General features: G+C 41.4%; 1 long non-coding RNA gene across 1 annotated transcript in view; it reads right to left on the bottom strand.

The window, feature by feature from the left end:
- LOC110259285 overlaps positions 259 to 24271 on the bottom strand; it is a 28748-nt gene continuing 4735 nt past the window's right edge. The window contains exons 2-3 of the long non-coding RNA XR_002341533.1: positions 1787 to 1909; positions 259 to 1642 (exon numbers count right to left, since the gene is read on the bottom strand). This is a non-coding gene — a long non-coding RNA (uncharacterized LOC110259285). The remainder of the gene's footprint in view (positions 1643 to 1786; positions 1910 to 24271) is intronic.

The raw sequence follows: 24271 nt of genomic DNA, 5'->3' as shown, positions 1-24271 counted from the left end.
GTGGTTTCCAAGGGGCTGGGGGGAGAGAGTGGGGTGGACGTTAGTAGATGCAAACCATTACATTTAGAATGTATAAGCAATGAGGTCCTATTATATAGCAAAGGGAACTATATCCAATCTCCTGGGATAGACCATGATGGAAGATGCTATAAAAAAAGGAATGTATATATATGTATGACTGGGTCACTTTGCTGTATATCAGAAATTGGTACAACATTGTAAATTAACTACACTTTAATAAAAAAAAGTAATGAAAAATTATCTTGTTTTCAGCCTGGTCTTTACTCCTGTGATAAGAGTTTTCACTTCCTGATATTTTTGAACATTCTTAAGAAATACATTTTTTTTCTCAACTTTCTCTACCGATCGTATAGGATTCAAATTTCTTAGGTCTGTAGTCAGTTTCTACTTTACAAATTTTAACATTTAAAATTTTGTTGGTCTTCTATTTTCCATATTCTTAACAGATTTATCCTTTAAAGGAAATTTCTTTACTATATTTTTGGTGGGGCTTTGAAAAGAACCAGTGGTGAATACATATATTCAATCTGCCAACTTTATTGCGAAGCCCTTTGGACATCTCTTGTTAACAGTGAAGCCATTTTCCAAGAATTTTCCCTACTGGACTTACTCTCATTTTATTGGTCAGGATAGGGCTACCTGCTAATATCTAAAGGGGAATGATATCACTTGGATTGACTTAGACAAACTGAAATTAACTCCTGGGGGTGATGAGGAGCCCCTTCCCTAGCCCTTTCTGTGGAGGATGAAAAACTAGAGTGCTATTCAAAATAGTCAGCATCAGATACAGCCTGGCACCAACCATTCAGAATGGAGTCGCTGCCTAATCAGAGCAAAAGAAACCCTATGAATACCCAAGTGGAATCTGATTCTGCCAACAAGAAAGAGTATGAGAAAGAATTTGTGCACCCCCCCTCCTAGTGGTGGCTGCAAAATACTCTTCTTGCACCTACATAGAAAAGTACAAAACTGCTTTGAAGAAAGGACCAAATCACCCCATAAGGATCATTCCAGCCTAGAGCTTGTCAACCAGAAGATAACTGCTCCATTTAATAATATTTCTTTAGAGCAAGCTACCAGCCTGAACTAAACACCATTGCAGAGAGCCAGAATAAGTACAAATTACAGAGTTGAGGGCACTTTCCAATTCTGGCATAACAGAAGGCTTTATATTCAAGGTTTCTCTAAGACTTTAAGAATGAACTTTGGGAGAAAGTTTCTGCCTCAATGGTGTTTACAATTAATTGGCTTTATCTCACTTGCCGGCTCTTGATTGATGACGTCTGTCTAAAGGACTAGAGCTCTGGGACTAGACTGGTATCAGATGGAAAGAGCACTAGGCTCATTTTGCCATGTGAGGGTGGGTATCATTATGGAGAGTGGCAGCACACAGGTTGTGTGTTTTCTCTCTTCTTTCAGGCCATTCCCATGTGGGCTGAGGCTCCATGAAATTACCTGAGCTGGAGACTTCCAGATTGTAAACTACCCAAGATAAACAGATGACCTTTCGTATTCTCAGTCAAGGAAGAGGGGCATCCTAGAGGAAAAGATCTTAGGGGGTCTGCTAATATCAGCGTCAAAGGAGAAGGAAGTTTTGCTGAGCTTCATCTTGAGAAGAAAGCTAGAAGACAAAGTTCAAGGGTGTTTCAGTTACTCTGAAATGAAACATGGATGAAGAACAATGAAATGTTTCTAGAGTTCTGGGAGTAACAATGTCAAGTTGACTATTTGTTTCTTGGAGCTAATTAGCAATCAAACAACTTACATGTTTGGGATCATCAAAGGTGATTGTGAGGAAGAAGAGCAATTAGCCTTGGAGCACCATAATTCCAAGGATTGAGTGGGTGGCAGCAGTTATCACAGGAGAATGTATTGAATCTCTGGCCCCCTGAGGCAAAAAGGAAAAAGAATGTGAGGAAAGGCTGAGGGAACAACAGAAAGGCCCTCGTGGAGGCTCCCAAATACAGTGCCATATACTATTCAATGCACTTCCTTACTGCTATCTCATGTAATTCTCTGACTACTTTTTGGGTTAGGCACAGTTTGGTATTTTTAGCTCTATTTTCTTAACAAGTAAATTAATTTTCAGAGAAGAGAAAGTCACCCAAAGTACACAGCTCAATGGAATTTGGTCCAAGACTAGAAACAATCTCCCCTTAGAGATCAGGACTATCTCACTATGTCATAATGCCACTGGAAATTAAAATAGCACTTCCTGGTCCGGAGGGTGTCTGGGCGCATGTTAGGCAAAGGTGGGAGTATGGCTAAGGAAGAGTGTTCCAAGCAGAAGGAACACTACTTGCAAAGCCCTGAGGAAGGAGAGGTACGGTGCTTCCTGAACCAAAAGCAAGCCAGTAAGACTAGAGCAAGGACACTGGTGTGAGGTGAGGCTAAATATGTAGCAGGGGACAGATCAGGATGGGCACTGAGGGTTAGTTTCCACATATTCAGCCAGATCTGCCTACCTCCAACAAAAGATTCCTTCCCAAATAGCATCAGCACATGCTCTACTTAGGACTTTTGTTACAGAAAGTCTTACCAACTTTTGAGCTCCTGGTGGTAGGATGGGGGTAGGGCACAGGGTATCGTCTGAACATAAGCCCACTTGCACACCAACCTTAGTCTGAATAAATGACATGTTCTACCTTTTTATGTACTATTATATTCCAAATGAATATAGATGTTGTAATGAACAAAACAAATTCATTTCTAAGGACTCCTGAATTCTTAGGAGCTTTGGGCTATTATATCTATAAACCCTACATCTCTGGCCTCATCAGCCTGTGACAACAAATACAGTTGCAACTCTCTTTGCTCTACAAATTGTTGTGGCTTGAAAATTGCCCTACTCAAAATATCATCTGGCTATTTCTGAGTGTTTGCGTGGGAACAGAAGAGGTCTCTCGGGCTTCTCATCTTGTCTCCTCCACACTGTTTGCTCTGCTCTGCTTCACTGCACTTCTGAGGCCATCTCTGTTCATTCCCACCTTCCATGACCCCAGCACTACTACCTTTATACTTATGTCTCCCTTGCTAGCTTTGCTCATCCCCACCAGTCCTGTCAGCATCGCTACTGGTTGGGCACAAAGGCTCAGATAGTTTGCTTTCTGCTTGTACTGGAAGTCTGACATAACTTCCTGAGGTTGGAGGCTGGCCCTGTCACCTTCCTGAGCTTGACCTCCCCTCCAGTGATCACCATCTGCACTGTGCATCGGCAGCTGATGTAACCAGTGCCAGCACAGATGCCTGTAGAAAATAAAGACCTGCTCTTCCTACCCTTTTCCAGCCTCCTCCCTTGTACCAGGGCAGCTTACTCTCAGCAATGGAACTTCTCTGAGTGTCTCCACATATGTGATTCCAGTTCAACTGGCCCCGCAGAAAGGACGCTTTTTGTTGCTATAGCCCAGGCGTCAGCAAATTATGACTCAGGGGCCAAATCCATTGTCTGTCAGTTTTGATAAATCAACTTTTCCTGGAATACAGCCACATTCATTTATTTACATGTTGTTTATAACTGCTTTCGTGCTACAGTGGCGAAATGGATAAGGCTGTGTCAGAGAAAGGATGGTTTGTAAAACCAAAAACATTTACTATCTGAATCTCTACAGAGAAAGTTTGCCAACTCTTTATCTAGTCATATTTTCTGCCTGGAGAGTAACTTCTGCCCAGTGGAACCATCATTTCCCTCAGTGGAAAATGATATTCCTCCTTGCTAAGATGTGGTCTTGTCCCATGAACTCTATCTAACAATCTACCTAACTCTGAAAAAATTAGGGATAATTTTTCCAAAAGCCGTACTTTACCTCTGATCTATGGCAACCTTGCTATTTGTACTTTTGTATAAACCAGCCACTAGAATTAATACAATGACGTTAATGGTTTTTCTACCTATCATCTATCTTACTCTATCATACATCTACATAAACATAATTTGAATTACATATACATGTATACATCAGGGTGAGACAATACTTTTATACAAAAATGACTGTAACTTTTTCACTGAACAATAAATTAGAGATATTATTTTAAACACTTTCATTATTTACTTATTTATTTAACAAGGCTTCTATTATTCTACATTTATGTAGATGACAGTTTTAACCTTCTCTGTGCTAGTTTACACTCTCTCCGCAAAGACTTCCTTTTTGCTCCAAAGTCCCTTGGAAGGTTCCCATTAGCCCATCTAGGATCATGTGACCATCAATGGGGCAGAAGGATTATATAGGGAATAACTTATTCTAATTGACCATGTTGGGGTCAAAGGCCAACACTGGAGTTTGAATGTGGAGTCAGCTCCATACAATATGTACTAAAAGAGAGAGGTCCCTCAGATAAGATAACTCCTCTGTAGGCAGACACAATTTTTTTTTCCTGAAGTATATAGGGTAGAGAGCTGGATCTGAAGATATTAGGGTTTTGGCAGCCCTTTTCCCACTCTGCTGGGGCTCCTTACTCTGTCCCAACCTGGTTGTAATGGAGATACTTTTCCAGCCACAACCTGTTACTCTGTAGTTCAGTGGGAAAATGAAATAGTCCATCAACAAATAGCTACTGACCATTCTCGAGAAACCAGGTTGAGAACAGAGCATGGAATGGTGAAGAAGAATGGTTCTTCCTCTCCAGGAACTGATAGAGTCATAGAGGAGCTAGACAGAATTACAACATGGCAGGACAATGTGATAGAGAAAATAAGTATGCTCTCAGAGCATGTTGCTAAGGCACTCAACTGAGTCTGGATTATGTAGAAGTGGTACCTGAAATGAAAAGAGATCAGGCAAATCCAAATGAAGAAACTGGAAAAGTATCCTGTGGAGGGGAAACAGCACTATGCAAAGCCCGGAGAAGAGAAAAAGTTTAGAGAATTGCTCATTATTTCATATGTTTGGACCAAAGAATATTAGGGGGCATGGGGTGAAAAATAGGATTGGAAAAATAAACAGAGACTAGTGCATGAAAAGACTTGCTACGTCCATGTTAAGGATTCAGACTGAGAGACGCAGGGTTACAGGGAATGGTTTCAAAATGGAAGGTGAGTGATATGATCAGATTTATACTTTTAAAAAGGTGACTCCAGTTGCAGAGTGAACTCAGGAGTTCCCTGTTGGCCTAGTGGTTAAAGATCTGGCATTGTCACTCCTGTGGCATGGGTTGGATCCCTGGCCAGGGAACTTCTGCATTCTGTGGGCTCAGCCAAGTGGGAAAAAAAAAAAAGTGGAACTCAGGATGAGAGAGCAAAACTGGAAGCAGAAAGACCAGGTGAGGGGCTGTTCTGGTAATTAAGGCAAGAGAAGATGGTGGCCTGAACTAAAGCAGCAGCAGTGACAATGGAGAGAGGTCATTGATTTGAGAACTACTGAGGAGGTAGTTTATCAGGTGCTTCAATCCCTCTTCTCATAGATCAAGCTCTGGGTATCACAGTTCCAATCATGGAGCTTCTGCCATGTTTCTGAGTCTTCTCCTAACTATCACCTGAATGCTAGAGTAATGTTCTCTTACTTTTGCCTGACCCTGGGGCTCTGCTACCTCTTGATGACCCCCTACAAAGCCGTTGGGGGACTTCACCCCCCACCCACCTCATGTCTCTTGCCTTTGTCCACATCTGGAGGACACGGCTTACTTGGTTTTGCATATTCTTTTGATATCATGAATTGAAACCTCTATGGGGTTCCATGATTTCTTTCTCAGGCTGAGCTTTTTTTTTTTTTTTTTTTTTTTTTTTTTTTTTAATTTTATTTTCCCACTGTACAGCAAGGGGGTCAGGTTATCCTTACATGTATACGTTACAATTACAGTTTTTCCCCCACCATTTCTTCTGTTGCAACATGAGTATCTAGACATAGTTCTCAATGCTATTCAGCGGGATCTCCTTGTAAATCTATTCTAAGTTGTGTCTGATAAGCCCAAGCTCCCGATCCCTCCCACTCCCTCCCCCTCCCATCAGGCAACCACAAGTCTCTTCTCCAAGTCCATGATTGATTTTCTTTTCTGAGGAGATGTTCATTTGTGCTGGATATTAGATTCCAGTTATAAGTGATGTCATATGGTATTTGTCTTTGTCTTTCTGGCTCATTTCACTCAGGATGAGATTCTCTAGTTCCATCCATGTTGCTGCAAATGGCATTATGTCATCCTTTTTTATGGCTGAGTAGTATTCCATCGTGTATATATACCACATCTTCCGAATCCAATCCTCTGTCGATGGACATTTGGATTGTTTCCATGTCCTGGCTATTGTGAATAGTGCTGCAATGAACATGCGGGTGCATGTGTCTCTTTTAAGTAGAGCTTTGTCCGGATAGATGCCCAAGAGTGGGATTGCGGGGTCATATGGAAGTTCTATGTATAGATTTCTAAGGTATCTCCAAACTGTTCTCCATAGTGGCTGTACCAGTTTACATTCCCACCAACAGTGCAGGAGGGTTCCCTTTTCTCCACAGCCCCTCCAGCACTTGTTATTTGTGGATTTATTAATGATGGCCATTCTGACTGGTGTGAGGTGGTATCTCATGGTAGTTTTGATTTGCATTTCTCTTATAATCAGCGATGTTGAGCATTTTTTCATGTGTTTGTTGGCCATCTGTATATCTTCTTTGGAGAAATGTCTACCCAGGTCTTTTGCCCATTTTTCCATTGATTGATTGGTTTTTTTGCTGTTGAGTTGTATAAGTTGCTTGTATATTCTAGAGATTAAGCCCTTGTCAGTTGCATCATTTGAAACTATTTTCTCCCATTCTGTAAGTTGTCTTTTTGTTTTCTTTTGGGTTTCCTTTGCTGTGCAAAAGCTTTTCAGTTTGATGAGGTCCCATGGGTTTATTTTTGCTCTAATTTCTATTGCTTTGGGAGACTGACCTGAGAAAATATTCATGATGTTGATGTCAGAGAGTGTTTTGCCTATGTTTTCTTCTAGGAGTTTGATGGTGTCCTGTCGTATATTTAAGTCTTTCAGCCATTTTGAGTTTATTTTTGTGCATGGTGTGAGGGTGTGTTCTAGTTTCATTGCTTTGCATACAGCTGTCCAGGTTTCCCAGCAATGCTTGCTGAATAGACTTTCCTTTTCCCATTTGATGTTCTTGCCTCCCTTGTCAAAGATTAATTGACCATAGGTGTCAGGGTTAATTTCCAGATTCTCTATTCTGTTCCATTGGTCTGTCTGTCTGTTTTGATACCAGTACCACACTGTTTTGATGACTGTGGCTTTGTGGTATTTCTTGAAGTCTGGGAGAGTGATGCCTCCTGCTTGGTTTTTGTTTCTCAGGATTGCTTTGGCGATTCTCGGTCTTTTGTGGTTCCATATAAATGTTTGGATTGTTTGTTCTAGTTCTGTGAAAAATGTCATGGGTAATTTGATAGGGATTGCATTGAATCTGTAGATTGCTTTGGGTAGGATGGCCATTTTCACAATATTGATTTTTCCAATCCAGGAACATGGAATATCTTTCCATTTTTTTACATCTTCTTTGATTTCTTTGATTAAGGTTTTATAGTTCTCGGCATATAGGTCCTTTACCTCTTTGGTTAGGTGTATTCCGAGGTATTTGATTTTGTGAGGTACAATTTTAAAAGGTATCGTATTTTTGTATTCCTTTTCTAATGCTTCATTGCTGGTATACAGAAATGCAACTGACTTCTGAATGTTAATCTTATATCCTGCCACTTTGCTGAATTTATTAATCAGTTCAAGGAGTTTTGGGGTTGAGTCCTTAGGGTTTTCTAGGTATAGAATCATGTCATCTGCATACAGTGACAGTTTGATCTCTTCTCTTCCTATATGGATGCCTTTGATTTCTTTTGTTTGTCTAATTGCTGTGGCTAAGACTTCCAAAACTATGTTGAAGAGCAGTGGTGAGAGTGGGCATCCCTGTCTTGTTCCAGATTTGAGTGAGAAGGCTTTCAGTTTTTCCCCATTGAGGATTATATTTGCTGTGGGTTTATCATAAATGGCTTTGATTATATTCAGGAATGTTCCCTCTATACCCACTTTGGCGAGGGTCTTGATCATGAATGGATGTTGAACTTTGTCAAATGCTTTTTCTGCATCTATTGAGATGATCATATGATTTTTGACTTTTTTTTTGTTAATGTGGTGTATGATGTTGATTGATTTGCGTATGTTGAACCATCCTTGTGAACCTGGGATGAACCCAACCTGGTCATGGTGTATAATTTTTTTGATATGTTGTTGGATTCGGTTGGCTAAGATTTTGTTGAGAATTTTTGCATCTATATTCATCAATGATATTGGGCGATAGTTTTCTTTTTTGGTGGTATCTCTGCCTGGTTTTGGAATGAGGGTGATGGTGGCCTCATAGAATGTCTTTGGGAGTATTCCTTCTTCTTCAACCTTTTGAAAGAGTTTAAGGAGGATGGGCACCAATTCCTCTTTATATGTTTGATAGAATTCACCTGTGAAGCCATCTGGTCCTGGGCTTTTATTTGTAGGGAGTGCTTTTATGACCTCTTCAATTTCATTTCTGGTGATTGGTCTGTTCAGTTGGTCTGTTTCTGCTTGATTCAGTTTTGGCAGGCTGTAAGATTCTAGAAAATTGTCCATTTCTTCCAGATTGTCAAACTTATTGCCATATAGTTGTTCATAGTATTCTCTTATGGTTTTTTGTATTTCTGCTGTATCCGTTGTGATTTCTCCTTTTTCATTTATAATTTTGGTGATTTGGGTTCTTTCTCTCCTCTTTTTAGTGAGTCTGGCCAGGGGTTTATCAATTTTGTTCACCTTTTCAAAGAACCAGCTCTTGGTTTTATTAATTTTCTCTATTGTTTTTTGAGTCTCTATTTTATTGATTTCTTCTTTGATCTTTACAATTTCCTTCCTTCTGCTGACTTTAGGACTTCTTTGTTCTTCTTTTTCTAATTCATTTAGGTGGAGGGTTAAGTTGTCAATTTGGGATCTTTCTTCTTTTTTGAGAAAGGCCTGTATTGCTATAAATTTCCCTCTGAGCACTGCTTTCGCAGCATCCCATAGATTTTGAGAGGTTGTGTCTTCATTATCATTTGTTTCAAGATAGTTTTTAATTTCCTTCTTGATTTCCTCATTGACCCATTGGTTTTTTAGTAGCATGTTGTTTAGTCTCCATGGAGTAGGTTTTTTCTCTTTCCTTTTCCCATGGTTGATTTCTAATTTCATGGCATTGTGGTCAGAGAAGATACTTGAGATAATTTCTATGCTCCTAAATTTATTGAGATTCGCTTTATGTCCCAATATGTGGTCGATTCTTGAGAATGTTCCATGAGCATTTGAGAAGAATGTGTATTCTGATTTTTTTGGATGTAGTGTCCTGAAGATATCAATTAAGTCTAACTTTTCTATTGTTTCCTTTAGGATCTCTGTTGCTTTATTGGTTTTCTGTCTAGAGGATCTGTCCATTGATGTGAGGGGGGTATTTAGGTCTCCTACTATGATTGTATTCTCATCAATATCTCCCTTTATGTCTGTTAATATTTGTTGTATGTATCTGGGTGCTCCTATGTTTGGGGCATATATGTTGATGATAGTAACATCCTCTCCTTGGATGGATCCCTTAATCATTAAATAGTGTCCTTCTTTGTCTTTCTTTATGTCTTTTGTTTTAAAGTCTATTTTGTCTGATATGAGCGTTGCAACTCCTGCTTTTCTGTCATGTCTATTGGCATGAAATACTTTTCCCCAGCCTTTCACTTTCAATCTATATGTATCTTTTGTCCTAAGGTGAGTTTCTTGTAGGCAGCATATTGAAGGTTTTTGCCTTTTTATCCACTCAGCCATTCTGTGTCTTTTGATTGGGGCATTCAGTCCATTGACATTTAAGGTGATAATTGATAGATGATTATTTATTGCCATTTGATCCTCGTGTTCCAGTTGATTCTATGGTTCTCCATTCTTCCTTTCTTTTTTTTTTTTTTTTTTTTTTTTTTTTGGTTGGATGGTCTCCTGTTATTATCTGCTTGAGTGTATTTTTTTTTTTCATTTTTTGCAAATGCAATATTTGGTTTTGGCTTGTGGTTGCCCTGTTTTTTAAGTATGCTAACCCCTTCCCATAATTGTGTGTTTTAGCCTGATGGTCCTGTAAGTTCAAACACTTCATTATTATATTAAAATTAAGAAGAGAGACATACATACAAACAAAAAGGATTATTTACCTCCTAACATCCCTTGCCCACATTTTATGGTTTTGATGACTCTTTTATTTTTTTCTTTTTAATTTTATTTTGTTTGAAGCATGTTCATGATTAAATCTGTATGCTGGCTTATTTGAGTGACTGCTCTCTGATTGTATCTTCCTCAGTCCTAGTTCTTCCTCTTCTTCTTCTTCTTTTTTTTTTTTCTTTTCTTTTTTCTTCCCTTTCCTTCCTTTCTTTTTGGTTTAGAGAAGCCCTTTCAATATTTCCTTTAACCTGGGTTTTGTGTTGCTGTATTCTTTAAGTTTTTGTTTGTTGGGAAAAATTTTTATTTCCCCTTCTATTTTAAATGATATTCTTGCTGGATAAAGTATTCTAGGTTGCATATTTTTTCCTTTGAGCACTTTAAATATCTCTTGCCATTCCCTCCTGGCCTGTAGTGTTTCTGTAGAGAAATCAGCTGATATTCTTATGGGGGTTCCCTTGTAGGTAACATTCTGTTTTTCTCTTGCTGCCTTGAGGATCCTCTCTTTATCACTAACTTTTGCCATTTTTATTATGATGTGTCTTGGTGTGGGTCTGTTTGGGTTCAGTTTGTTTGGGGCCCTCTGTGCTTCTTGTATCTTGAATCCAGTATCCTTTAGATTTGGGAAGTTTCCAGCAATAATTTCTTCAAATATATTTTCCATTCCCTTATCTTTTTCTACTCCTTCTGGAATTCCTATTATGCGTAGATTGGCCCGTTTTATATTATCCCATAGGTCTCTTATATTGCTTTCCAGTTTTTTGATTCGGTTTTCTGTCTGTTGACCAGATTGAGTGATTTCCATTATTCTATCTTCCATATCACTGATTCGTTCTTCTGCATTATTCATTCTGGTTTTTACTGCCCCTAGTTCAGTTTGCATCTCTGCAAATGAATGTTCTAGTTTTTCTTGGCTCCTCCTTATATTTTCTAGCTCCTTTCTGAGGGTATCTGCATTGCTGTTCATATCTTCTCTTAATTCCTTCAGTATTTTCACTATTTCTCTTTTGAACTCCATGTCTGTCAGACTGCAGAGATCAGTTTCATTGTTGACTGTTTTAGGTGAGTTCTCCTGTTGGTTTGACTGGGGGTGGTTTCTCAGCTTCTTCATCTTGCTTGTTGTCTTCTTTCTCCTGAGGGAGTTGTACTCTCCGTTATCGGGTAGTGTTTGCCTTGTCACTGCCCTGGAATATTTCCTGAGGGCTGTCGTTGTTGGTCAATCTTTTTTTGAGGCAGTGTGGCTTTTCTGGAGTGTTGATGGGGCTAACAGTGTTTCTTTGAAGCAAAGGAGGACTTCCTGAGGGCAGACAGGACTGGGAGGTCCACCCCACGATGGTAGCAGATTTCACTTGGTTCTCAGCACCCCCTGGGGTCTTGGGCGGGTAGCAGGGCCCTTGGAGACTCAAGAGGTTCCTCCCCAGGGCAGCCCGACTCAGAAAGACCGTCTGAGATCTTTTCCCGATTCCGCCAGGCTTGTTGCAGCTTTTCTGGGCTGCAGGGGGTCCTGCCTGGAGCTGGCAGTCCTATGCAGCTGGTCCACTAGGTCTCAGCACCCCTTGGGGTCTTGGGCGGGTAGCAGGGCCTTTGGAGACTCAAGAGGCTCCTCCCCAGAACAGCCCGACTCAGAAAGACCGTCTGAGATCTTTTCCCAAGTCGGCCAGGCTTGTTGCAGCTTTTCTGGGCTGCAGGGGGTCCTGCCTGGAGCTGGCAGTCCTATGCAGCTGGTCCACTAGGTCTCAGCACCCCTTGGGGTCTTGGGCGGGTAGCAGGGCCCTTGGAGACTCAAGAGGCTCCTCCCCAGGGCAGCCCGATTCAGAAAGACCGTTTGAGATCTTTTCCCGATTCGGCCAGGCTTGTTGCAGCTTTTCTGGGCTGCAGGGGGTCCTGCCTGGAGCTGGCAGTCCTATGCAGCTGGTCCACTAGGTCTCAGCACCCCCTGGGGTCTTGGGCGGGTAGCAGGGCCCTTGGAGGCTCAAGAGGCTCCTCCCCAGGACAGCCCGACTCAGAAAGACCGTCTGAGATCTTTTCCCGATTCCGCCAGGTTTGTTGCAGCTTTTCTGGGCTGCAGGGGGTCCTGCCTGGAGCTGGCAGTCCTATGCAGCTGGTCCACTAGGTCTCAGCACCCCCTGGGGTCTTGGGCGGGTAGCAGGGCCCTTGGAGACTCAAGAGGCTCCTCCCCAGGACAGCCTGACTCAGAAAGACCGTCTGAGATCTTTTCCCGATTCCGCCAGGCTTGTTGCAGCTTTTCTGGGCTGCAGGGGGTCCTGCCTGGAGCTGGCAGTCCTATGCAGCTGGTCCACTAGGTCTCAGCACCCCTTGGGGTCTTGGGCGGGTAGCAGGGCCCTTGGAGACTCAAGAGGTTCCTCCCCAGGACAGCCCGACTCAGAGAGACCGTCTGAGATCTTTTCCCAATTCGGCCAGGCTTGTTGCAGCTTTTCTGGGCTGCAGGGGGTCCTGCCTGGAGCTGGCAGTCCTATGCAGCTGGTCCACTAGGTCTTAGCACCCCCTGGGGTCTTGGGCGTGTAGCAAGGCCCTTGGAGACTCAAGAGGCTCCTCCCCGGGGGAGCCCGTCTCAGAAAAACCGTCGGAGAATTAGGTCGATCTATTCACGGCCTGGCTAGGCTTGTTCTAGCTTTTCTGGGCTGCAGGCCTTTTCTAGGGGCCTGGTGGTGTTTGGTGCTGCTCTGTGGAAGTGTAGCCCCTCCAAAGGGCAAGCAGGCCTGTGCAGGGAGAGCCCCTGCGGTGGTAGGCTTCAGGCAATTGTTGAGGCCAGCCCTCCTGGATGGCAGGCAGCCCCAGGTTCGGCGAGAGCGTAGGGGGTGGCGGGGGTGGGGGGAGGGAATGCACTGGGAAGCACAGCTTTCTGCTAGCTAGCGGGCCTGTAAGCTTGCTGTGGCGTGGGGGGTATTCTATGGGGACCCACCCCTTCTTCTCTCCCCTCCCCAGCACGGGCGCAGACCAGGCTCTTCTCCCAGGTTCCCTCTGAGGCGGCTTTCCACTTCCCCGCCCCTAGAGTATTGCTCCCTTCCTCTGCGACAGCTTTGTTTTCTAGTCTCCCAGGCAGTCTCTGCCCCGTCAAATGGTTTAGAGACCTCCCAAGCAGTTTCCGCTCTTCCCCGCCCCCCTAGCCCGGGGACTAATCTCTGGAGCCGAGGTCTCGGTGCCCAGCCCCCACCCAGGCGGCGCCCCCCGGCCCTTTCTTGGGGACTAACCTTCGGAGGCGAGGTCTCTGTGCCCAGCCCCAACCCAGGCGTCCCCCGGCCCCCTCTCGGGGACCAACCTTCAGAGCTGAGGTCTCGGTGCCCAGCCCCCACCCAGGCGTCCCCCGGCCCTTTCCCGGGGACTAACCTCTGGAGCCGAGGATTCGGTGCCCAGCCCCCACCCAGGCGTCTCAATTTTTGGTGACTGTGCCCGTAGTTCAGATGGTCCGTTGGGTTCTTGATCGTTTTTCCGTACTCCGACTTACTGCTACACTCTTCTCTGCATCTGGAGATTCCTCCCGTTCGTTTGATCTTTCCCCCGGTAGGAGACTTTCCAGGGTGCGGGATCCCTTTCTCCTCCGCAGTTCCCTTTCGGGAGCGCCCGTCCCGCTCGGATTCACCTTCTCTCACTCTCCTCTTTTCTCCCGTTCTGCCCAATAATGTCACGAACTTCTTGCCGTTATTGGAGTTTAGGTTCCTCTGCCAGCGATTGGTTGTTGTTCTGTGCGAGTCATTTCTTCTGTAGATGTGCTTTTTTTGTTGTGTTTGTGGGAGAGGGCGAGCGTGTCCCCCTACTCCTCCGCCATCTTGTCCTCTCTCCCCAGGCTGAGCTTTTTACCAGCAGTTACGTATTTCAGGAAACGAAGCTGGTTCCGAATCCTTATTTTCAGTTTACTTGGTTATTTTGTCAGTGCTTAAGACATACTGAGCCAATTCCAAGGCATAACAAACATAAAGAAAGGTAGGTAGCAGTCCTGTGGCTCTGGGGTATTAAAAGTGCCAATCCTGGAGTTCCTGTCCTGGCTCAGAAGTTAAGGAACCTGAGGTTAACCTGAGGTTATCCATGAGGATGCAGGTTCCATCACTGGCCTTGCTCAATGGGTTAAGGATTGGGCGTTGCCATGAGCTGTGGTATAGGTTGAAGATGCAGCTTGGAGCCAGCGTTGCTGTGGCTGTGGTGTAGGCTGGTGGCTACAGCTCCAATTTGACCTCTGTCTTGGGAACCTCCTAAAAAGAGAAAGAAAAAAGTGCCAATCCTGTCCTTTTTGTTCACTTACCTGAACTGTTTGAGAATTTAATGCTGGAATGAGAAGCGATAACTCTCCTGCTCTCCCCTCTAGAGCTCTTTCTCTGTTCATTCTCTATTCCCTACATACTAATGACTCCAACATTTATAGTTTTTGTCCTGAAATCCACCATGTATTCACTGCCCACTGGATTCTCCTCCTGGATGTCCTCCAAACACTTTAAGTCGAATCTACCCAACAGCTGAACCATTTGCCTTATGACTCTCTTTCCTTCTCTTCTTCCCATATTTGTGCTGATGAATGGCTCCATCAGTCATCCCCATCAAACATGCAAAAGATGTGAGAGTTATAAAATTTTCCAGAGTTATAAAATTTTCCTCCTTGAGTTATAAAATTTTCCTATATCCTTACTCTACAGTCTACAAGAATTCTACCTCTTAAATACATTTATTTATTTATTTATTTTTACAGTTGCACCTGCAGCATGTGGAAGTCCCCAGGTAAGGACTGCAGCTGCTGGCCACAACCACAGCCACGCCAGATCCAAGCCACATCTGCAACCTACTGCCACAGCTTGCAGCAATGCTGGATCCTTAACTGAGCAAGAACAGGGAATGAACCCTCACCCTCATGGACACTATGCCAGGTTTTTAACTTGCTGAGCTGCAATGGGAACTCCATGACATACATTTTATTTTATTAAGAAACTCAATGAATTTTATTGCATTTATACTTGTACAACCACTACGAAAAAATCCTTTTCTCTTCCACATTCTCACTGCCTTAGTTTAGTCTTTTTATGTCTCACGATGACTAGTCATTTTCTGGCTTCTCCCTTTGCTTCTTGTTTTATTATGACTTAATCCTTCAAGGACAGAATCAACTGACCATGACCTTCTTATCCTTTGCTAGAACTGAGTCTCAGATGGTCATGCGGAGGTTCCTTGTTGAATATATATTCACCTTTGAATAAAGAGAACAAACAGGGCCACCTATGTCTCTTCCTTCAAATTAAGGTCTCTTATCAATATTTTATTCTGGGTTTCAAAAAATTCCTAGTTCTATAGAAGACCTTGAATGAGGTTTCTATTAAGACATGGAGAAAATTTGAAGCTCTTCTCCCCAAAACCTTTTTAGGGCTGCACCTGAGGCACATGGAAGTTCCCAGACCTGAGGCTGAATCAGAGCTGCAGCTGCAGGCCTACACCACAGCCACAGCAACTCCAGATCTGAGCCACATCTGCAACCTACACCACAATTCATGGCAATGCCAGATCCTTAACACACTGAGCAAGGTCAGGGATTGAACCTGCATCCTCCTGGGTACTAGTCAGGTTCTTAACCCTCTGAGCCACAATGGGAACTCCTGAAGCTCTTTATAAATAAAAAGTTGCACTTTTTCACAGGCTCTGCTATGGCTCACTTAGGGGGATAGGGTGGGAAGACCTTCTGCTGGGGTGAGAATACAAGTCAGGCTCCTGAATTTTCACAACGGAATGTCAGCCTTGCCACCTGACAGTCTAAAACATATGCTTAAAGCATATGGATCTCTTTTCAATCAACACAATGTCTTCACTTCCTCTAAAGAGCTCAATCTTGGCCTGACTGATATTTAGCCTTGTCAAAAAGCTTAGCTGAGAAGAGTGATATTTGAGGGATATTTGGAGCTCACCATTCAGGCTCTATGTTTTAACCTCAAACCCACTTAAAAATTTGGACTACAGCTCTAATTCCATTAGAAATGTCATCACTGGTTAACATTTAAGTAATATGCTATCAGGTCATGTGCAGGGGCGGTAAAGACATGTCTACTTCTGAAGAACCACCTCTAAAATATTTTCCCATTATCTTACTAAATGTATTATCAAGAAAAGAAGTGTTTCTAAAGACGTGAAATACTTTTTATATTGAGAGCTATCTTGGTTCTGCTCAGGACAAAGTTTCAATTTTGAGCAACCTCCTTCTCTGAGAGTTATTATAAAAATAATAAAAGAGAAAATTGAAGGGATAATACCACCCTAAAGAACAAAATAAATGGTCTTTGGATCAGAAAGAGAACAGAAACATTGCTAGGGATCTGCTGGACTCTGGCACTGTAAAAAGGCAGAGGTAACTAGAGTTCAGCTCCCACGGGGTAACAGGCTATAAAGGTGCCAAGCAAGTGGGGATCAGACCTAGGATCATTCTTTAAAATTAGGGATGGGGTGCCATGAAAAGCAGCTTAAAAACAGAAAAATAAAAATCATTTGCCTACTACTATATGAATGTCCAGGAAGATGAGATGCAGACACAGCTTTGAAGCCAGGATGTTAGACAAGAAGACTTCTGCACCAGTGAACAGAGCTCTAAAGTCACAATTCCTGCTTCATTAGCCTATCTCTATGGGGCACAATAACTGATGTAACAGTGTCAGATATAGCTCTAGCTTGGCAGCCTACAAGGGTTGGGAGGGGGCAACCAAAAAACCATCAGAAAAGAAAGGAAGGAGAGAGCATAATGGAGGAATAAACCCCTAAATAATCAACAAAACTTGCTCCTTCTCAAGAGAAACTTGAAAATCCAAATTCCATAATTCGTGAAGAAAAAAATGCTACCAAAATATTAAATAATTTATAATTTATTAATAAATCATTCATTCCCTTTCAGGTGAAGTGTAAGATAATTGAACAAACTGAAAAAGGTTTTATGGTAAGATATTTAGGGACTTTCACTAGAGGGGAAAGAAAGGAAAATATTTATAACGAAGAATAAAAATATGGAACAAATATGCAGAAATAAACACATAATAGGCAAATCTAAATACAGCCTATTAGTAGAAATTCTGGAAATATGTTTGCATAACCTTTAGAGAGGACACAATCAAAGAGGTAATTAATAAATCAAAAAAGCAGAACTGAGAAACTTGTGAAAAAGCAGTTTGAAGAAATGGAGTGTGGACCAAGGAAGTAAAACTTAGGTCTGGTAGAAGCTCAAAAAAATTAGAATAAAATAGAGTGGAGAAGCAATAATTGAAACATTGGCTAAAGACAAATTGAAGACAAAAATCCTCAGGTAAAAATATAATCCAGAGTATAAGGATGATACATGAAAATAAATTCATGCTTAGATGAATTATAATGAAATTAAAAATACAAAGAAAACGTTAAAATCTGTTAGAGAGAAAAATCAGATGTTTTTTTTTTTGGTCTTTTCCAGGGCTGCAATCATGGCATATGGAGGTTCCCAGGCTAGGGGTCTAATTAGAGCTGTAGTCTCCAGCCTACACCAAAGCCACAGCAACATGGGATCCAAGCCACGTCTGCAAACTACACCACAGCTCACAGCAATGCTGGATCCCTAGCCCACTGAGCAAGGCCAGAGATCAAACCTGCAACCTCATGGTTCCTAGTCAGATTCGTTAACCACTGAGCCACAACAGAAACTCCAAAAATCAGATTCTTAAAGGAATGACCATTAGGCAGGCAACTGACTTCCCACTGGCAACTACAGATACCAGGTGACAATGGAACAGTATTTACAAATTGCTGGGGTGGGGGGAAATCACTCTCAATCTAGAGTTTTATGCCCACCTAAACAACCTGAGAGTAAAATTCTAACATCAGTTCTGGGACCTAACCACAATAAGGCTTTCCTGTAAAAAAGTTCTTTCTCACAGCGTCACTCCCTTGGACACATGCTGTGTTATATATCTTGGATAAATCTATTCAATACTGTGATAGCCTATATAGGGATAGAATCTGAAAAAGAATGGGTACATCTGTATGTATTTGTATGGCTGATTCACTTTGCTATATACCTGAAACCAACACAACAATGTAAATCACCTATACTCCAATACAATGTACATTTTTTAAAAAAAGTTAAATGTGGGATGTAACATTTTAAGAGAAAATATCTGTATTATTTACCGTGAAATCCTTGATTGGTGGGAGTACATCAGGATTGATGTTGCTGTAAGGGGGCATACAAACCTTGGGCCTGTGTGACAGGAACAATATAGCAGGTTGATGGTAAACTGAGGCAGTGGCTTCTCCGCCAAGTTAAGCCATATGCATGTTGAAGTTATCCCTATTGTTTCATGCATCCCGTTTAGGAAAGGGGAGAAACAAGAAGCTGTGTACATATAGAGCTTCAGGGTCTCTCCAATGTAAAAAAAATACTGTTTTTCCTGACTTCCTCTATAAACCTAAATAGATGTAATAATACATTCAATCTTACTGTGCCTAGTGCATTTGACTGGCCATCCTAACTTGTGATTGCTGCTAGTGGCGACATATTCTCATTCATTAAAGAGAAATAAAAAACATCTTTCTACAAACAAAGATAAAGAAAAAATTTCGCTCATGAGCCATCAGTGACAGAACTATGAAGGATGTAATTTAGCAAGAATAAAATTGAGCTCAGAGAGGAAGACTGTGATGCATGATACAAAAGCAAGCAGAGAAACTGAAAAGAGTAAGTGGAGAAGTATCCGAAAAAATGAAATTAAATCTCTGAGCAACAATAAAAGAAAATGAAATGGAGTCTTCACTGGATACTTAGTGTTTTAATATTTTTGTCCTATCTGAGAGGAGGATATAGATACTGATATTAAATAATGTTACAATCTTCTTGAAACACTTATATTTTTAAAATTTTTTTTTTTTTTTTTTTTTTTTTTTTTTTTTTTTTTGTCTTTTGTCTCTCTTTTTTTTTTGTTGTTGTTGTTGTTGTTATTGTTGCTATTTCTTGGGCCGCTCCTGCGGCATATGGAGGTTCCCAGGCTAGGGGTTGAATCGGAGCTGTAGCCGCCGGCCTACACCAGAGCCACAGCAACGCAGGATCTGAGCCGCGTCTGCGACCTACACCACAGCTCACGGCAACGCCGGATCGTTAACCCACTGAGCAAGGGCAGGGACCGAACCCGCAACCTCATGGTTCCTAGTCGGATTCGTTAACCACTGCGCCACGACGGGAACTCCTATATTTTTAAAATTTAAGAACAACCATTAAAGGGGTAGAAATACTCTCTATAGCTTTCAAATTCATTGAGAAAAAAGAGAATATGGAAAATTTTAGCTGTTCATTAGAAGGTAGGAAAGGAGGTAAACGGAAGCAAAGTGAAAGCATCAGAGCTAGATAACCAATGAGTTTCCACTTTTGCCATGGCTGTCAGGAGGCCCTTGATAAAAATTTTTTCCTCAACTATTTCATTCTGTGTTCCCAATATGGTTGAAGATAATATTTAAAATATTTTTTGCCTTCATTTTACTTTTTATTTTTCTTTTATTTTCTTTTTTAATTTTAGGGCCATACCCGACGCATATGGAAGTTTCCAGGCTAGGGGTCAAATCGGAGCTGCACCTATAGGCCTACACTACAGCCATAGCAACATGGGATCTGAGCCACATCTCTGACCTACACCACAGCTCATGGCAATATCAGATCCTTAACCCTCTGAGTGAGGCCAGGGATCAAACCCACATCCTCATGGATAATGTCAGGTTCGTTTCTGCTGAGCCACAATGGGAACTCCTGCCTTCATTTTAAATATCTATATATTAAGTTAATTTTCTTTTTGTATAAATAGAATTTTAAGGTGCCTTTTTGGTGTGTAGGTAGTGTGTAAGTCTCATAAAATGATAGAATTTTAGGCTTGAAAAAGTTCTTAGAGATCTTCTAGTCCAGTGATAAAAAAACAAATGATCTTATCTTGGGCATAAGGCCAGTATTACTAACTAAATACAGTGTTCCTTCTCGCTAAGCCTAATCATGGTCTTAGAGTACTTCTCAAAACATTTTCCTATATCATTTGTTGACTCAAAATCTTAAACATATTTTTAATCCAGATAGAGTCCAATTACACCTTTGATAGATGAAGAAACTGAGAGGGAAAGATGAGGTAATTTGCCCAAAGTCACACAAAAACTGAGACAAAAACTTAATCTACCACAGTCCAGTGTTTCCTCTTCTGTATCTGACCAAGTCAATAAATCCTGTGGATGTCCTATCAAGGAAACCCCCAAGAATGCTGCTATTACTCTCCTGAAATCTTATTTTTAACCTGACATAAAAAAAATCAATTGTATACAAATGAAGCTTTCCACAGAAAAGAAACTCATAGACTGGAAGAATGGACTTGTGGTTGCTAAGGGGGAGAGGGAGGGAGTGGGATGGACTGGGAGTTTGGGGTTAATGGATGCAAACTATTGCATTTGGAGTGGGTAAGCAATTATATCCTGCTGTATAGCACAGGGAACTATATCTAGTCATTTGTGATGGAACATGACAGAGGATAATGTGAGAAAAAGAATATATGTGTGTATATATATATATATATATATGACTGGGTCACTTTGCTATACAGTAGAAATTGACAGAACACTGTAAATCAACTATAATGGACAAAGTAAAAATCATAAAAAAATAAATAAATTTTAGTTTCCACTTCTGGACATGATAAAGGAAACACATTTCATTTTCCTCCTCTCACTAATCAGAACAAATAAACCCTGGACAAAATACATAAGCCTGAAAAATGGGGAAGAAAAGACAGATTTGCTAGGGACCTCAGGACTCAAGGAACTACCTGGAAGCAAGTTCTCTGGGTTTTTTCCTTGCCTCCTCTTTGTGCTTGTCTTGTGACTAGAGAAGCCTACAACTTGGAAACAGGTGCAGGTAAAAAAATTTACCCCAAATGGAGCCAAGGCTCTCTAGCAGAAGGACTGTGGAAAGTACTTTGTGAAAAGTATAGTCAGGTGGGTCAGAAACCTTTACGCATATGTGTCTGCACTCAAGGTGTGGACTATGAGGAGGTCATGTCCCTCTTGCACCATGATGGGCACTGCAGGGTAGAGTCCATGGCTAGGACCCTGTTGTCCCGCTCCTTTGCAATAAGGAGGTGATGGCCTCCCCTGTAGAATTGCAGGTAGAATCCTGACTTTCTCTATCTATTAGTCTGCTGGGGCTGCCATAACAGAACACCACAGACTGGGGGGCATAAACACCAGAAACTTATTCTCTCACAGTTTTGGAGGCTGGAAGTCCAAATTATGGTGCCAGCAGGGGTGGTTTCTGGTGAGACCTCTATCCCTGCCTCTCAGAAATTCACCTTCTCACTGTGTCTTCACATGCCTTTTCCTCCCTGCATATGCAGAGGGAAAGCTGTCTCTTCTCATAAGGACACTAATCCTATTGGATTAGGGCCCCACCTTTACAGTATCATTTAATCTTAGTTACCTCCTTCAAGGCCCTATCTCCAAATACAATCACACTGGTGGTTAAAGATTCAACATATGGATCTGGTGGAGGAGAGCACAAATTCAGTCCATAACAAACACTGTCCTTCAGTAATAAGGAGGTACCCCTGTCTTATAAAGCCTGTACATGGAACCTTGACATTTATCCCTGCCCTGCACCAATAATGAAGCAAAATTGATAAGTTGGATTTCATCAATAATGAAAATACTTCACCTTTTATAAAATACCTGTTAAAAGAAAACAAGCCATAGAGCAAAAAATTTTTTTAAAAAAGTATTTTCACATCACCTATCTGATACCAAACTTGTATTCAGAATAAAGAACTCTCTTAACAGTAAGAAAACAAAAATCTAATTTGAATATGGAAAAAAATTGAATGAATACTTGTCTAAAAAGAACATACTGATGGTAAGCACATAGAAAAATTTTCAACATCATAAGTCTCAATTAAAATTATAGGTGCTACTATCACACACATATTAGAATAATAAAAATAAATAATACTGATAGTGCCAAGTGCTGACCAGGAATGTAAAATGGTACAGCCATGTTAGGAAAAGTTAGGCAGTTTCCTACTAAATTAAACATATACAAGCCATATGACCCAGCAAATGAAAAGTTACATTTACACAAAAACCCGTACACGAATGTTCATTTCGGTTTTCTCTGTAACTGTCAAAAACTGGAAACAACCCAAGTGTCCTACAGCAGGTGAACTGATTAACTGTGGTACATCTCGTACTATGGAATAATACTCAGCAATAAAACGGAATTAACTATTTATACATATAGCAATTTAGATGAATTTCATAGGAATTATGCTGAGTGAAAGAAGTCAATCACAAGCAGTAACATAGGGTATATTTCCACTATGTGACATTCTTGAAGAGAAAAAGTCATAATGGTATAACACAGTGATTGCCAGAAAGTTAGGTTTAGAGATAGGATATGACTTATAAGGTGTAACCCAAAGGAGTTTCTTTGCAGTGATAGAACAGTTCTTTATCCTTAATGGGGTGATGGTCACTTAAATTACAGAGTGACACACGCACACCTACCTACCTTCTATTCCTATACACACGTGTGCACACGCACATGCACACACACACACATACACACAAGTCCATGTAGAACTGGAGAAATCCAAATAAGGCCTTTTCCGGAGTTCCTGTAGTGGAACAGCAGAAACAAATCTGACTAGGAACTATGAGGTGATGGGTTCGATCCCTGGCTTCGCCCAGTGGGTTAAGGATCTGGCGTTGCCATGAGCTGTGGAGTAGGTCACAGACGCAGCTTGGATCTGGCATTGCTGTGGCTGTGGTGTAGGCCAGTGGCTGCAGCTCTGATTAGACCCCCAGCCTGGGAACCTCCATATGCTGCGGGTATGGCCCTGAAAAGACAAAAAAAACAAAAAACCAAAAAAACAAATAAGGTCTTTTCCTGAGAAGAGTATTATACCAAGGTCAATTTCTTGGTTTTAACAATGCACTGTGGTTAGTAAGACATTATCGTCAGAGGAAACTGAGTGAAGAAATGTGAGAAGTCTGTACTGGTTCCAGAATTTCTTGAGTCTAAACCTATTTCAAAATAAGAGGCCATCATTTAAAAAATCAATTGTAACACATTTTTGAAAATATTCCAGTCTCAAGACTTGAAAACCACTGCTCTTAGCTGTTATGCCACACTAGTAAAGATCCATTGGGAAACTGCCTATAGGATAAATAAATAGGCACAAATAAGGGGTGCTCTCCACTACTCAACATTTTTTTCGTCTACTTAGACACTAGGAGAACAAAACACAAAAGAGGAAATGGTTACCTGAGACAATTATGGCATTTGAAGTGGGATGGTTTCATTTTATTTTTTTGTCTTTTTAGGGCCGCACCTGGGGTATATGAAGGTTCCCAGGCTAGGGGTTAAATCGGAGCTGTAGCTGCTGGCCTACACCACAGCCACAGCAACGCAGGATCCGAGCCTCTTCTGTGACCTACACCACAGCTCATGGCAACACCTGGTCCTAACCCAATGAGCAAGGCCAGGGATCAAACCTGCATCTTCATGGATGCTAGTCAGGTTCATTTCTGCTGGGCCACAAGGGGAACTCCATGAAGTGGGATGGTTTTAATAGATTTTATATATCAACTCTCTCAGGATAAATCTCATTTGCTTGTTGTAGAATGATCTCAATGCATTATGAATTCTTCTTGCTAAGCTTTCACACCTATATTCATATAACACCTTAGTCTAGGTGTTTTCCCTTAAATATATTTTTGCCAAAATATTATGCTTCAGAAATCTCTTTCCTATCATTTTAGTCAGTTAATTGAGAGCTAAACTGAAGGGAAATCAACAAGTTTACAATAAGCTTTTGTAAAAGTTGGAGCCCATACGCTTTTCACTGTTTTCCTTACCCTAACATCTCATTAGTGTTATCACATTCCTGAGATATTCAAAATGGTTAAAAGTGTAAAAACACAAATATTGAGAAACCTTAGGAGACTGCATTGGGAAGCTCTTAAAAAATGTTAACTGGGAAATACACAAAACAACTCTATTTGTCAGGGTTAAGGTCATGGGAAATACATCTGTTTGCATTTGTGGAGTATACTGTCATAGTAAAAAGCAACGTGCAGTTACATCATCTG

This window comes from Sus scrofa, chromosome 2 (genome assembly GCF_000003025.6).
Source record: "Sus scrofa isolate TJ Tabasco breed Duroc chromosome 2, Sscrofa11.1, whole genome shotgun sequence".
NCBI lineage: Eukaryota > Metazoa > Chordata > Mammalia > Artiodactyla > Suidae > Sus > Sus scrofa.
Note: the sequence above shows the minus strand (reverse complement) of the source record. Positions and strands in the feature narration are given on the sequence as shown.